We start from the raw sequence: 17,408 nt of genomic DNA, 5'->3' as shown, positions 1-17,408 counted from the left end.
TTTTTTGTAACTTTAATCTTTCTTTATTATAAAGTAAACTAGTGTTGGGCTTCTAAGGCCTCCTGCTTGTGGGGCCAGAGGATGTTTTGCAGATCAGGAGAGAGAGGGGTTCTGCTGTGTCTAGTTTGCAGTGAGAACAAGATGAGCACATCATCTTAAAAACTTAGTGTTGCCATCTGAACGCTGGTTTCATCTCCTGATTCACAGACTTGGAAAACACTTCAATGGAAGGTATCTGCCATTTCTAGGTTTTAAAAAGAATTGTTAAGAATGGTGGCATATGCTTGTCATTCTAGTTCCAGCAAACTCAAGCAGGAGGATCTCAAGTTCTATGTCTGTCTGGGCTATAGAGTAAGACCCTGTCTTAAGAAGAGCAAGCTGGGGCTAGAGAGGTGACTTAGTTTTGTACAGCTTCTAGGGGACCTCAGTCCAACGCCCAACAACCCCATGGCAGCTTGTATATCTAATTCCATTCTCAGGGGATTCAGTTCCCTCTTCTGACCTCAGCAGGCATTGTATGCGCATGGTACATAGACATACATTCATGCTAAACATCCTATACAAAAAAATAAAAATAAAGCTCCATAAAAAACAAACATCTGCAGAAATAGCAGCATTCCTAAAAACCGAGAAATAAAAATGGTAAAGTAGGAAAAACAATAAAAGAGATGGAGGCAGTAATCAAGGGTGACAATCGGCTGATCACCAGCTAACACCTCACTCTGCTCCCCTTTCCTTTCATTCCCAAGATTACAGGCAACCACAGTTTCAGAACCATTTTAGATTCCCCGTTATGATTTTTTCCAGTCTGTGCTTTCCAATTTCCAGTACAGAGTTTGCAAATGGTGGCACTACAGATCTCCATGCACTATCCGTTAACTGGCTAATGGATTGCTATTGACACTTAGGTTGTCTCAGTGCTTACAGCACCCAAGTACTTAGCTAATGTGGGGACAGACAACAAAGGGTCTTGAAAGATTAGGTAGGTAGCATCTCCCCACTGGTTTGCTATTTGTTTGTTTGTTTATTTTGGAGTATGCAGCCCAGATCCCAGGATGGCCCAAAACCCATGATCTTCCTGCATTAGTCCTGGCGGCTATGATTATAGTCGTGTACCTTCAGGCCTGTTTACTTTGGAAATTAAAAAAACAAAACAAAACAAAACAAACAAACCACAAAATCGCCATCCATCATTTTAATCTCCTTACCTGATACTCCACCCACTAGGTCACAGTCACATACAGTCATGGGCATCCATGCTTCTATTCCAAGCTTACACTACCACCCTGCAGGCCCTTTTATCAATCCTCCCTTTTGTTGAAAGCACCATGCAGTATTTCAGTATCAGACTGTATATGTCCTCTGCTGATGGCACAGTAGCCCAGAGGGTAAAGTCCTACATCAATGTCCTTGAATCAAGCAATGGAACTTTTCTTATATAGCAAGCATATTCAGCCACAGAGATTCTGTGAACTTGAAGAAGTGGATATGCTTGTATACTGGTTCAGTAGCAAGAGTATATGCCTTGGCTCTGTGATCGTATCTTTGAAGTAGATTGTAAGGAAGATGAAGATGAGGCGCAAGGAGCATGATTGCTAACAAACTAAGAAACAACTCCAAATACTGAGATACTTTTTTTTCTTCTATCTGAGAGACTTTCTGGTGGACTCAAGAGGCGTGAGGCGCTCTTGGTAAAGTCTATTGTTGCCGTAAGTGTTTTCTGTTGCCGACCAACTTATATCACATTTTAAGAGCAGTGACTTATGTTTTATTGAATTTCCTTGTGTGGAACAAAGCCATGTGCCCGTGGGCATTTGTTTTCCGAACGGTCTTAGCAATTACAGCACATTGCGAGCACTGTGACTTTAATTGGTGCTTTTCCAACTGCTGCCTGGGCAACTAAAACAGTGGCTCAAGGGGCATGGTGGCCTGTTGAATGTGTGCCGCTTCTTTAGTAATCTGATTGCTAAACTGCGTAAACCAGGAGTCTTCGTTTTAGGCAAACCCTGGAACAGATATTATTCCTAAGCCTTAATTTCCACAAAGAGCAACCGCCATCATGTACCAGAGCTTCGGACCAGTCAAACTCTTGGGTCAAAGAAGTTGACTCTGCACTTCGGTTTTACTTTGTGCATTCCCTATAGAGCATGCACGTAACTATTTTGACCCCTTCCTTTGCATTTTCCTTCAAATGTCATCTTTGTTTCTCTTCACTGAGAAACACACTGTCACTTATATACCAGGAGCCTATCTTTACCCTACAATCATGTGAGTATGTCCAGTGGAGTTTGTGTAGCTTCTACTATCCCATGTGTTTCATTGTTGTAAAATGCTAACCAGAGAGGCTTCACTAATCTTCCAAGGCTGGGAAGCAAAGTGATTGCCCAGTTTTTCTAGTTTTTAACTGCTGACTCTGCATAAATAGAAAAAGGTTAAATATCAACGTATAGTTTAACTATGTTAAAGAATGTATACAGATTTTTATATGATAATGTTTGTGATATAACTGTAGGAACATATGCTAGACAAAGGCCTATCTTCATTAGAATGACATCTATTTGTTTATATAATATATATATATATATATATATATAAGGGATTAAAAAGTAAATTTATATTGTTAACCTCCAAAAAACCATCCTTTCTTAAATTTTAAAATATAGATAAAGAATAAAGTCTTATATCAAAATATATGGCACTCTTACATATTTATTTGTTCTCAATCTGTTTTATTTAAAAGTAAAAATAATTTTTATTTATCTTACATTTTATTTTGTAATTCCATAGTGTTACATAAATTATTTATTCATTAAGATATTCCATAATGTGCGTACCATAATTTATTTAATAATTCTCTTTGTTGTGATGTAGTAAAGCTAAGGTTTAGTTTGTGATTATAAGTAATAAAAATAATATATTTTTATATCTAATAAAACTGGCACTTAAGGCTGGCACTATCTGAGAATGGACAAGCCTCACACACTTTTCTTGATGGCAGTAACTTCATTATTCCTCCTCATAGTTCCACAAAGGCAGTAATAGAATTGCCCTCACTATAACAAAGAAATGACTGAATCTTGGAGACAGTTTGCAGTTTGATGATGACAACGCAGCTCACAAGTATGAAATCAAACCATTTTAGTACCTGATCTCCAGGTCCATGCTCCATATACCACACTCTATTGAGTCCTCACGTGCAGTCATGATCACATCGAAGGAGATGCAAATATAAATTCTCGTCAAAAATGTACATGTGTTGAGCAGTTTTATATGATTTTATACATTGTCTTTCAAAAACACACTATCAATTTGTTGTACCAATTTCTACCTTAAAACAAATGTCTTAATAGATAGCTTTGATAAAGATATTTTCATTGTCCATCTTAAATACAGTATGGAAAAATTCTTTGAAGAATTTGGTGATCTTCCATACCCCCACCATGGCTTCATAGGGCCAGTGAGATGGTTCATCAGGTGAGGCCTTCGCTGCCAAGTCTGATGACCTGAATTCCCTTCCAGGAACCCAGATGGTAGAAGGAGAGGAATAACTCCTGCAGGTTGTCCTCTGATCTTTACATGCGTGTTGTGGTACAAACACACAAACACAAACACACACACACAAACACACACACACACTTACAAAATAAATACATAAAATAAATAATTGCAATTAAAAGGAATTGATAACCTGAATGTTGTGGCCTGAATACCAATAATAACAACATCAATTAAAAAGAGTGTTGGTGATGACAATAGCATTATATTAAGTTGTACTATTAATATAGTTTACATATTGCTTTTATGTGCCCTTTTTATGATGAACTTTACTTATCTTAGTTTGTGTATTAGTTTGTTTTCTGATTGTGATGAAGAAAAAACAGACTTGAACCAATTTGTGAATGGGAGGACTTATTTTGGTTCACAGTATGAAGGGTAATAAAAGCCAAAAAGGCATGGTGGCAGGAGTGGGAGGTGCCTGGTAAAACTGTGTTTCTAGGCAGTTCCTAGTGCTGTGTGCTGGTGTCCCATCCCATACATAGCACCACCCACAGTCAGGGAGGGTCTTCCTCCCTTTTTAAATCTCCCTGGCAATGCTCCCATAGCTATATCCTCATAGGTTTGTTTCTAAGCTGATTTTAAATCCAGTCAAGTTAACAATGATGATTAATCATCACACTGAGCGGGGATTACTAGCTCAGTTATGTAGTGAAGATGTTTAAAAGTTATGCAACATACAGATCAGAGCTATGTGATCTAAACTGAATATGTGCTAGCCCCAGATAGCCCAATACATGTAACTTATGGAAGAAAAGATACCAGTTGAGCTAGTGGGAATTTTTATTGCAATATTACTATTAATTAAGAGTACCGTGAACAACAAACACATCTATTGCTTCTTGTTTTCTAAGCTTATTTGGTATTGGGAAGAAGAATCATTGTCAATTGCCCTTTCTTAGCTGTGTTCTCACTGGAGATCTCTGATGAACTTCCTCCTCACTCTTTTCCATAATACACTATGGTCCATCCTGTGTCCTATGATAATTTTGACCTGAGCTCTCCATAGTATTTGCTATGATCTGTCATCCTTCAGAGCATATTATAGATTCAAAAAAACTTCCTATAGATGATGATAAGATGTTAAAACAATCTGGAATTTTCCTGAGAAATTAAAATACATTTTCATCCATTTTAATGTCTCCCATCCTGTTTTCTTCTATATTCCATGAAATTTCTACTTTCCCTTAGTTCTGCTATTCTCCTGAGACATCAGCTGTCAAAGTAAAGACAGCATGAATCATGCACATATGACTAAAGATCACAGAAAAAAAAAACTTTATGTCACTGAGGTGGTTTGGATTAGAAGTGTCCTACATAGTCCTGTCATTTGAATACGTGGTGCCCAGGTGGTGGCACTGTTTGGGAAGGTTTAGGTGTTACAGCCTTAGTGAAGGAAGTACATCAATGGTGGGGGGTGAGCTTTGGGATAAACATTCTTGTGCCACTTGTAATTTGCTTTCTCTGCTTCATGCTTGAGGTTCAAGATAATGAATTTCAGCTTCTTTTTCCTGCTGTCATGACCACCACCTGATGCCATTCTGTTACAACCATTATGGACTCTAACCCTCTGGAACCCTAAGCCAAAATAAACTTTTCTCTACAAGTTGCCTTTGTCATAGTGTTTCAACACGGAAACAGAAAAGTGACCGTATCATCATCGAGCTGGTTTTCAAAAGTGTAAGTCAAAAGGCCACCGTGACATGTGATGTGAACGTCAGCCCCTTCAAAAGCTGGATGGCTCTTCCTGATAATTCAAAATTTTCTGATATCAAGACCAATACTGCCACACCTTCATTAAGAGGATATGAAGGTATATATTGCATCATGAGAGAATCTGAGGAAAGTGGAGCACCTTTCTCAAGGAAACCCAAAGGTAGCTTGGGAGATAAGAGGTAGAGACTGGCTCTGGGTTCCCACTGTGGTGAGGTAATGCAAGTGGGGTGAGCACTGTGTTTCCCACTAGTGTCCATGTGGGGAAATGGAATGGGGCATGAGAACTACCAGCAATCAAACCTCGAAATCCGAGCAATTTTCGTCGTTGCTGAATTTACCAGGACAACCATACTGAGTCATTACTATGTGATAGGAGCCATTACTTAGAGCTTGGCTCTCTGCTGAGCACCACTAGAAGGTGGAGTTCATATAGATGATGATGCTAACAGAGGCTCCAGAGCTTGGTATGTAGGTACCACATGCTTCTTCCACTGCTTCCTGCATGCGGGCTTTGGAAAATAGCAGTCATATTTTTAAAACTCTGATCCTGAGTCTCCTTTCTGCTTTGCAAAGGGTCTTTCTCTCGGTGTGCTTTGCTGTATGCATATGTTTTCTTACTCAATAGAAGCCTTTCTTCCGAGTCATAAAACGATATCTGGGTCTGAGGTCTTAGTTTCTAACATTCCACAAATACCTATGCCTTCAAATTGTTTTGGATAGAAAATTCTCTTATTCTCAGTTCAAGCTAGTAATTCTGTATTTATAATTGTGAAACGGGTTTTGGAAGTAAAATAGATCTCTAATACTTCTTAGAGTTATATTTTGAAAATCACTTTTAGTTCAGATGCACACAGATTGAGTATGTATGCAATAGTCATGTAAGTAATAACACGTGACCTTGATGGAAGGTGCATTGTGAGGCTATGGACTCTTCCAGCACTTATTCGTCTGTGTTTTGGTGGAATCCAGTCTTTATTCACTTCCTATATCATTGCTGGCATTATTTTAGTCTTTTCAAAATTCACATTGAAAAATGAACTCAAACAGTTTGCTTCTCAGTGATTTAGGAAGAAATTCTATCCTGTTTTTTTTTTCATCCCTCAGAGCCTAGAAACAAAGACATGGTGATCATTAATATTATAGTGAAGGAATATACCATTTAAATCTGCAGCCACATATGCTAATTATAAATCCATTTCAATATTTGTCGTCTTAAATTCTGAAGTCTATGTATATGCTCCCTCCTCCTAAACTAGTCCAAGAAAAATGAATGTATTGCATTGGTATCTGGGTCTAGCAAGCTTCTCTGCAGAGAAAATTGTCTTGTATTGCCTGGGGTCTATTCCTTTATTCAACTTTAGTCAATGAGCGCCTTTGAATTATGTTCTCCCTATATTCAACTACCTCATCAGGCACAATCTGTTTCCTTCCTCAGAAGATCTGAAAAGGCCTAACATGGTGTTGGTGTGATCTTGCTTAATCTTCTCATTTCTAGGATGGGGAAGTAGAATCAGGGATAATCTTCTCTGTGATTCAAACCCTTAAAACTCTTAAAACTTCCAATCCTTTAGGATGTCTGTTCATCTTCCTTTGCAGCTTTAGCAATATCCTCCCAATTTGTGTGCTAAAGCTTAGCATGAGGTTATTGGTCTTAGGAGTTTTTGACAGAGAGAGTGATATATAGGTGTGCTTTTCCCAACATCTATCTTGTGTCTGTAATTTGGAAAGTTGGAACTTTAGTGCTAAAGATTCATAGAACTTTTTAAGTTTTTTTAAAATTAGATGCAAATTATTTGTTTAATATTAAGTTCTTTTAACTACAACTATTTTAGTCTTAATTTGCTTCCCACCAGTATAATACTGTTGCCATTTTCAGGGACTTTAAAGACTTCAGCTGTCCTTAAGGCTCATAACATGGCATCACCATTGCCTGCCTTCTCTAATTTTCTGTGCAACACTGAGATAAGCAGATTGATTGGCTTCATAGAACTTTTTTTTTTAAAAAAAAATGCTTGCCTGGATTGGATCAGAGAGCATCATGAGTACTACAGGAAGATAAATTTGTTTCGTGAGGAAAACAATACAAAATCATGATCAAATCATTTTATTATTGGATAAATTGTCAGTTTTGCATGTGTCTTTCCAGCTCAGTGTTCTAGCTGACAATTAACATTAGCCATTACACCCAGGAAGCAACAATTATAAAACATGATCTTTATAACACAACAAGGTGTACTGCCTTCAATTTTATGAACTTCAAAGAATATCAGATCCAAACTACATAATGATAATTAAAGAATAGGTACTTTAGTAGCTATCACCACTATGATAACAATATCAAAAATTTTATATCATTTTTATGTCATTTTGATATTACAGACAAATTTTCAGATATAATATCTACCTTGAATATTTTATTTCAAGAGAGGTAGTGTTGATTCTCAATAAAGAAGTGGCATCAAGGTAGAGAGAAGAGATGGTTTTTGGTGGGAAGTTTTATTGACTCTAGGATGTACCCAATGGAAGTAAAAGATGCTATGTGAATAGTCAATTCACTAAACACAGATACCATGTGTTCCTCCTCATAAACCTAGGGAGAAGATTCTGCAATTACCACCTCACGTGTGAGGAAATATGTGGAGTCAAATACATTGCATAAAGGCATGCAGACCATTTTTGCTAGAGCATGGGTTTAACATAAGTTTATATGACTCTCGAGTTCACACTCTTAGCCTCTCGTGTTTATTACTCTTTAAAGGAAACATTCTCGAAGTAGGGTTCAGGGTTCTATGGAGGCCTGCCAAGATTTTCTAATAGTCTATAAAAGGATGATAAAGTTTCATTATTTCTTTGACATTTTATAGCATCAAAATGGTGTTTTTCATCCATAATTTTTATGTGCTATTAAGTTTTATAAGCCATAAATTTGGTATTAATTGATACTTGTAAATCAAATATGTTTTATAGAATACTAGAGATTATTTACTAGGAAGATTGGCTAATTTTTTTGTTTTTATAAAGTAATGGAGGTAGAATTTGGATGCATGTGCTTGACTTCTGAGCTTCTTCAGGTATCCAACTGTGACATAGCCTGGTCATTCTCTGGCAATGCACTGTATCTCCAGAGTCACATTGTTTGACTATATGGAAGAAATCTTTGCTCCTTAGAATCAAGAGGTTCCTGTCTGCAGTTTACACACATCCATAGTTGCTGTAAGTGGACTAGACTGTGAACAAGGCTTTCCTAAACCAGACTCCTAAGAGAGGAAATCAAGGAAATGTTTTGATTAAGGATCTTTAGGTAAGGTCCTTCATTTAACTGGACACTTATTAACATGTTTCAATATTCTAAAAGAATATGTTTTAATTAATTAATTTATTTATTAAAGATTTCTGCCTCCTCCCCGCCACCGCCTCCCATTTCCTTCCCCCTCCCGCAATTAAATACCCCTCCTTCATCAGCCCAAAGAGCAATCAGGGTTCCCTGCCCTGCGGGAAGTCCAAGGACCACCCACCTCCTTCCAGGTCTAGTAAGGTGAGCATCCAAACTGCCTAGGCTCCCTCAAAGCCAGTACGTGCAGTAGGATCAAAACCCAGTCTTCTCAGCAGTCCTCATTGTCCGCTATGTTCAGCGAGTCCGGTTTCATCCCATGCTTATTCAGACCCAGTCCATCTGGCCTTGGTGAGTTCCCAATAGATCATCCCCATTGTCTCAGTATGTGGGTACACCCCTCGCGGTCCTGAGTTCCTTGCTCGTGCTCTCTCTCCTTCTGCTCCTGATTTGGACCTTGGGATTTCAGTCCGGTGCTCCAATGTCTCTGTCTCTGTCTCCTTTCATTGCCTGATGAAGGTTAATATCCAGGAGGATGACGATATGTTTTTCTTTGGGTTCTCCTTCTTATTTAGCTTTTCTAGGATTATGAATTATAGGCTCAATGTCCTTTATTAATGGCTAGAAGCCAATTATGAGTGAGTACATCCCATGTTCCTCTTTTTGGGTCTGGCTTACCTCACTCAGAATAGTGTTTTCTATTTCCATCCATTTGCTTGCAAAATTCAAGAAGTCATTGTTTTTTACTGCTGAGTAGTACTCTAATATGTATATATTCCATACTTTCTTCATCCATTCTTCCATTGAAGGGCATCTAGGTTGTTTTCAGGTTCTGGCTATTACAAGCAATGCTGCTATGAACATAGTTGAGCATATACTTTTGTTGTATGATAGGGCATTTCTTGGGTATATTCCCAAGAGTGGTATTGCTGGGTCCAGGGGTAGGTTGGTCCCAAATTTCCTGAGAAACCACCACACTAAAAGAAGATTTTTAAAATATCTTTTATTTGCTTCTTATTATCAGTCATAGAATAGGAAATAATTTTAGGAATGTAAAGTTTGAACTTAATTCTGATGCCAAGAGATAACGAATTAGTGAATAACGAATTACAAGTGAATAAAGTCTTGGGTCAAAGTGATGAAGTCATCTTAACTAGTTTCTTTCTTTTCTTTTTTATTTTTTTTTTTTTACTCAAACAGTCTTTAATGAAAACTGTATGAGATGCCCCTACTCCTGCATCTTCTCAATCATTTCTTCCTTGTATTTGCCCTTCTCCTTTCCTACTTGTCGAGACTTGGCTTTCCTTTCCAGGATCTTCTTTCGGTCTTTGTCCAGCTTCAGCCTGGTGATCACCACCTTGCTGGGGTGGATGCCCACGTGGACAGTTGTGCCATTAGCCTTTTCCCGCTGCATCCGTTCAGTGTAGATGACGTATTTCTTCCTGTACGCTTGGACCACTTTGCCAATCTGCTGGCCTTTGTAGTGTCCCTGGACAACCTGAACTTCGTCATCCTTTCGAATGGGCATCGAGCGAACATTGTACTTCTGTCTCAGCTCTTTGGAAAGGGGGGAAGACATGATCTTCCTCCGAATGTGAGAAGGTGCATTGAAATGCCGTTTGCCGTTTTTGCTCCGATCAGAAGTCACAAAGGGATTGAACTTTATTTTGGTGGCTGCGATCCAGCGATGGCTGCAAGAGGAAAGAGCCTTAACTAGTTTCAATACAGCGAAGAAGTAAATGTCGAGCACATCAATGGTAGTTGTTGATAGAGTCAGCAAATCCCAATGCAAACCCCAAACAAACAAGGAAAATCAAACCAAGCAAAGTGTCTGCATATAATACTTCCTAAACTGTGTTCATTTCAGAGAGGTGGGTAGGCACTTAAGAAGTAATTTCTGGGGGCTGGAGAGATGGCTCAGTGGTTAAGAGCATTGCCTGCTCTTCCAAAGGTCCTGAGTTCAATTCCCGGCAACCACATGGTGGCTCACAACCACCTGTAATGAGGTCTGGTTTCCTTTTCTGGCCTGCAGACATACACACAGACAGAATATTGTATACATAATAAATAAAGAAATATAAAAAAGAAGTAATTTCTGTTAGACTAACAATCCCAAGAAGAAGGCAGAGTATTGAAATAAATAAATATTGTATAATTTATTTACCAAAATAATGCTGTGGTTTAAGTTCCTAAGAATTTTATAGAAGTTTATCAGATTGTTGTACAAGTCATAATTAAAAAATATTAGTTTGTTTGAGTGCTGTGCTTGCATGTCTATATGCACCATGTGACTGCAGGGAGTCCATCAGATGCCCTGTAATTGAAATGAAAGACAGCTCAGAACTGAGCCCAGGGTCTCTGCAAGAACAGTGGGTTCCCTTAACTTCTGAGCCAGCTCTTCAACTCCCATAATTCATAAAATTTTAAGTGAGAATGTTTTTACTAGTTAACTTGGCACTTAAAGCAGACTGCATCAATTACTAACCCCAAATAGACATTGAAGCTGGGTATCGTGGCTCAGGTGTCTCATGCCTATGATTCTAACACTTGAGAACTAAAGCAGGGGATTGCTATGACCTTGTGGCCAGACAGAACTTCAGTAGAAAACACATTGGGAAACTAGCTTGCATGGGAACATCTATGTCTGTCTATTTTCTGACCATATGAGAATAAATAACTGCATGTTTCATTTCTATAAATGGGGAACGCCATAGATTTTGAATACCTGCTATTGATTGATACATGATGGATTGATAACATTTTAATGATTAGCTTGGAATATACTTTTTAATTTAATTAATTAGCTAAGATGTTGGGTATACTGACACATGACTTTAAATCCAGCACTTAAGAGACAGAGGCAGGTGGCTACCTCTCTTAAGGGCAGACTGATCTGTACAATAAATTTCAGGTTAGCCAAGGCTACACGGTAAGATCCTGTATAAAAATAATTAGTTAACATATAGATGCATGATTGCAAACAATGATACATTTTAATAAGTTTCAATTAGTGATGGGGGAAGACACCAAGGAAACAGCACCTTCCAGACACAGCAGGACTGCTGCACATGTGAACTCAGAGACTGTGGCAGCAGGCACAGGGCCTGCACGGGTTGAAGCAGAGAGGGCTCCAGTGCTGAGAGGGGAACTGGATGCCAGCTCCTTTTGTTTAAAAGCTATCTCTAAGTGTCAGCCACTCCCAAAGGAATAATTAGTTTTCTTCAATGGAGTCTCTCTAGGTACACAAACCACATGTAAGGGCCAGTCCCATGACCAACAATAGATGATCATGGCATTTTCGAAGATGTCTTGTCTCCTAATTCTTTGTTTGGGCATTCTTCATAACCTTACAATCTTTTGTTAATATATTATGGCTTCTCTGTGTTTTTCAGGCCTTTCACATTTTTCCCCCTTTTTCTTTTCTTTTACTCTGGTTTTAGTTTTTTTTATTGTTTATTTTCTAAAGATAGAGAGAAATAAAGAGTGTGTGGGTTTGGGTGAGTGGGGATGTGGAAAGGTTCTGAGAGGAAAGAAGGAAGGTGACCCTGTAATTAGAATATATTATAAAGAAAATTTATTTTTGATAAAACGAAATTAAAAGAAGAACTAATAACAGTGCTCAATACGCTATAGAAGCATGAAGGGAGTGTCTTATGTCTGCCTTTAAGGAAATCGCAGCACAGCAGGAAGCTTTTGAATAAGAATTCCATCACATGTGGGCAGAGAGAAAGGTGAAGAGAGCCTTCTGCCGCTTGAGCAAACAAAAGGACATCTTTGCGCTGCTGAATGAGAAAAAGAGAACTTTTTAGAAAGAATAGTGACATGACATTGGCTCTCAGAGTGGAACATTGATCTTAGGTGGGCCTTGAATGGTTCTATGTGTATTGCCGGGAAGCAATGGAGGAGAGAAGAGAAGTTACAGTCTTGAAAGGAGGATCCTGGTGCAGAGGTGGGGAACTGAGATGATTGAGACCTGTTGGCAATGTTAACATATTCAGACGGGGAACATTTAGAGAATACATTTCTGCTCACAGAACACACTATGGAGCTGTGCTAGAGAAATATGGCCGACTACTTAGGGCTATCTGCTTTACTTGGAGTCCAAAGACATAGGGATAAAGTTGCAGGTCCAGACTATGCAAACTGTTTACTATGGAATAATGCTATATGTGTCTCCATTCTTGAGGGCTACGTTAAAATTTACTCATAAATTATATCTAGCAACTTTACCAGCTCTAATATGTACTTTTTAGAGAAAGAACAGCTCAGGTGAACCACTGTCAGGAGTAGTCATACGTTTTAGGTATTCAAAGGTTGGCAGTGTAAGATGGCATAGAAATACATAATCCATTTACACATTTTTAAAGCACTCACAAAAATGGCAATGTTCAAAATAACCCACAATGAAGTGAGAAAATTGCTTCTCCCAGAGCAAAGAATGAACTCCTAGAAGTTTATCTTCAGTAAATTAGCGGCTGACAGAAGACTAGATTTCTGGGTTGTTGTTTATTTCTAAAGTATATTACAATAGCCCATAAAAGCTATTTCAAGCTGTAGACTGTGTGTCACATGGCTCCCTGAAATAGGGTAAATTATATTTGTGATTTTTTTCTCTTGGATACTGGTTTGGCAAAACACAAAGCATTTTATGGGTATTTGATAAATATAATGATATTTCTCTTTCTGGAATATTTTCTACTAAACTAATAATTTATAAATTGCGCCATTTGTCAGGCACTGTGATTCAGTCTGTAGTTAAAAGCCAGTTCTGTTATTTTTCTTGTATATCTTTTTGATTAAAAGCAGAAGTATACGAAACTCCATGTAGAGAACTCATATAAGTTTTGGTTCATTTCTGTTTGTTTTTGCTTTTTGTTTATTTGAGGTAATGCCTCATAGTGCAGATTATGACCTCAAACTGACAGCCTGCCTGCCACAGCTTTCCCATACCAGGATTCCAGGCATGGGTTACCTGCCTGGCTTTCAAGGCTTTGTTTGAAGGGTTTAGCCTTGACAGTAGCATCCACAGCATCTTTCTTACTTAAGAGAACAGAAATTTTAGAATCTAAAACTTTATGTCCCTTTAAAGGCAGAAATCTTTAATTTCCTGACATTCTCCACCTCTGGACTGAGAAACCATTTTCAGTTGAAGGGTTCCTAATCATCCACCGCTAACCATTGTCCCTTTTCCCAGCATTTCTATCTAGACTTTCCATGCCTCGCATCTTCAATGCTTCCTCTGCTTGCATCTGAAACTCACTGAAACACTGTTTCGTAGAAGTTGCCTGCCATTATTTTCAGCATGAATTTTTTGTTATTGTAACAGACCATGGTTATAGATGACAGTTGTAAAGCCCATGCTATTTTCTCTCTGTGCAGATTTGAAATACAGCATGGATCATCACCATGCAGTGAGCTTTGGAGAAGGAAGAAGGTATTTCAAGCTAGGAAAGAAGATACCATGACATTTCAGGAAATGAGATCAGCACGCATGAGGGCACAGAATAAGCAAAAGCCAGACATGTCTCGTGAAATCCTATATCAGAGCAAGAATCTTAGTCATTGTGAGCTTTTCCACCCAGGGCCTAAGCTATGTTTGACTTAACCCTTAAACAATATTAGTGCGATAAAGGTACTGAAAAGATAGTTCAACATCTGAGCCAAATAATATGTTTAACATATTAAGAGATACTGCAAGGGCTGGACATATAGCTCAACTTGTAAATTTATTTTTTGTGCATTAGCATGATGACTTTAGTTGGGATTCCAGGATGCCCATGTAAAAACTGGGCATGTGTCATGTGTGTAAACCCAGGAATGGTGATGGGGATAAAAGGATCATTCTGGAGACTTGCTTTCTCCTCAGTCTTTCTGAAACAATCTCCACGTTCAGTGAGAGTCTTTGTTTAAAAAGATATGGTGGGAAGTGAGAGAGGAAGATGAGTAATATCAATCTCTGGCCTGCACATATGTATATGTGTGCAAGCATGTAAATACACACATATGGCCTTAAAAGAAAGATAACACAAATATATTTTCATTTGCTATGACTTGTTAGATATCAAAATCTGTTTGATTTCAGTTACTTGATCTTCTAGGACAGCCACTACGTGCATCTTTTTTGTTAAGTACAAGGTAGTGAGTGAATTGATATTCACTCAGCAAATACTCGTCTCGTTGTCTCTGTTTTAAGGTCTGTGATAAACATTTTTTTAAAATTTATTACCTTTGAGAATGAAAAATAAACACCAGTAATGATCTGTTGCGAAGGAACCAAAGGTTTGGAGAGTGAAACCTAAATGAAATGCTTTAGACTGATGATTGTGACATTCACAATAATTCCTAAAGCGTCGTGAAGATCTACCTAGAAAGAGATGGAGTGAGTACCAGGAGGGTGTATTGTTTTCACTAGTTACTATTCATAGCTAACTAACTAACTAACTTTCATAGCTAACTAACTAACTAACTTTCATAGCTAACTAACAGAAAATAAAGGGGGCTGATTGAGATTTTCTCCTTTCTTTCCTCATTTAATTTTGCAACATCTAGTATTTTAAAATTCAAAACCCAGGACTAAATCCAGTAAGTCCCCGGGGAATTTTATTTTATGTACAGAAAGCCAAACAAGGAAGAGATGATCTCTGGGATTCAAGAGAACAGGGGATGAAATATTACAGATATTACAGTGCTAAGCACAATGCTGACACCTATGTAGGAAACAGTAGGTTCGAGACTCATAGATTTGGTCTGATTCACTTGTCTGCCTTTTCTTCTGTGCTTTGTATGATGCAAAACAGAAATCTGTGTGTTTTGTATCGATCATGAGTGCAGTTCCACATCTAACCAAGCGTTGCGGGAAGCTTGCTCCAAATCGATTTCACATGTGATTAGTCGTTTTGTATTTCCTTATATATGCCTTACTGAAAATGTCCCTTCTGTTTACAGTATGGCATCCCTTCAGACATTAGATTCACTGCCCCCTGTCCCAGGCTGTCTCTGCAGTGATCCAGCCATCTTTTCTTGAGTTCATGCCTCCTGGGATAGTCCATGAAGCTGTCCAGGAAGGAATGTAGTTCCCATCCCATGAAATCCAGAAGATTATGTTTGCCCTAGACCTCTATGTGGGAGAGTAAACCAGGCTGCTCTTCTCTTTTGCCTTCTTAAAAGAGTTGCTTAAGACAATCATGGTCATACAGAACCATATCTTGAGAGGCTAAACTTGCTTTTGTAATATAGACATGAAAAAGCAAACATAATCAAGTATTGTCTCTTTAAAATTAAACTCTCCATGCTGAAATCATTGCAGTAATGTTTGCTCTACTTGCTATTCTCTAAATAAACTGTTTCCTTATTTTGTTGAAATAACACTAAACCCTCACTTACACTTAGAGTAGCAAATTTTCCCCTTAATATTAGTCACAAGGGAAGGGTAACTCAGACCCAAAGCTGCAGGAGTCTGCTAGGGCCACTGAAGGGTAGTCCCTTGGAGGTTATCTGTGTCTTTCTTGACTAGCTGGAAACATCATTACTACAAAAAAGGTAACTTCTAGGATCCAGCATTGCAAAGGGGGCAATCTGGAGTGTCAATTCACAGAGGCATTCTTCTCTACCTGATTTACTTATTTCATATAAATATAAACTTATTTTTTGCCTCTCTCCTGTGGTGATGTACACAGTAGGAGGTGCAAATGATGCCAACAGCTGCTGTGAGCTGGAGACAGAAGTCACAGCCAGATTACTTCTAACAGAGATAGATGTGTGGGTTTCTCTGCCGTTTAAAGTGTTGTGAATGCTAGGATCAGACGACTCGAGTCACTCTCTTGTGTCACTGACTTTTTATTTTTATTTTTAGTTATATGAACAACTGAAACTATTGCGAAAAGTCCTATTCTAGAAAATCCATGGCAATGCTTTTGTTGGAGTGTTTCTCTTTTGTATTAAGAAGTTCTGGAACTGAGCAGAGCTTTGGTTTTATTTCTGAAATACAAATAATCTCACCTACAATATGAAGATGTTTTCTTTTCTCAGGAAGCCTGAGGTGTACCGTTTGTGGATTTTGAGGGGAGGGGTGCTGCTGCAAGAAATGTAGTTCTTTGAAACTTTCATCAAAATAAATATCGATTAACCATTGTTCGTGTTTCCTTATGTACCTAAAGGTCACATTGAGGGCTAGTATAATGTATGCATATTTTATGTGAGAGAACCAAATTCTTCATTTAAAAAGTATTAACTTTCTTGATCTACGATTTTTAGCATCTTTAAAATAATTTTGTATTGTAAATCACAGTATTCTTTATAAATTTGTTTCATGATTTTCATATAAGGATAAAATATTGCAATATTTATTTAATGACACATATTTGATAGATGTGTGGGAGATGTGTTAACATGTAACTACGCTTTGAGAAATCTATTTTAGACTATTCAAAGGACTTGTAAGGCAAAAAACTGCCTGTAATAATTACAAGACGAAGACCTCGAAAGATGCCATTGGGTTTGTTTTGTTTTGGCGATCTACTGCTGGCCATGGGGCCTGAGTTTAACAGTGGTTTGTATCCTAGTGAGACTGCTGGAGAAAACTGATTTTCTCACTTGCGAGTGGTTATCAATTGGACATGCCTTCTGGGTAAGGGATGGGTCCATTTCTCCTCTCAGCACTGGGACCCCCATCTGGTACAGATCCATGCAGGTCATATGTATATCAAATACTGTTACCTATAACAAAATTCTAATCGATGACAGTGACAGAACATAGTGTGAACAGAGTTTTTTTTTATAAAGTATTTGAATAAATACTCATTCAAGT

General features: G+C 38.1%; 1 non-coding gene and 1 pseudogene across 1 annotated transcript; both read right to left on the bottom strand.

Annotated features, from left to right (window-relative positions):
* Window positions 1–7,129: 7,129 nt before the first annotated feature.
* LOC113456671 lies at window positions 7,130–7,253 on the bottom strand. The gene has a single exon (XR_003377433.1). It is a non-coding gene; the product is annotated as a small nucleolar RNA SNORA33 (small nucleolar RNA).
* A 2,556-nt stretch (window positions 7,254–9,809) lies between these two features.
* On the bottom strand, window positions 9,810–13,933 carry LOC101988355 (annotated as a pseudogene).
* Window positions 13,934–17,408: the final 3,475 nt, after the last annotated feature.

This window comes from Microtus ochrogaster, chromosome 10 (genome assembly GCF_000317375.1).
Source record: "Microtus ochrogaster isolate Prairie Vole_2 chromosome 10, MicOch1.0, whole genome shotgun sequence".
In the NCBI taxonomy this organism is placed as follows: domain Eukaryota; kingdom Metazoa; phylum Chordata; class Mammalia; order Rodentia; family Cricetidae; genus Microtus; species Microtus ochrogaster.
This window is presented reverse-complemented; position numbering and strand designations above follow the sequence as displayed.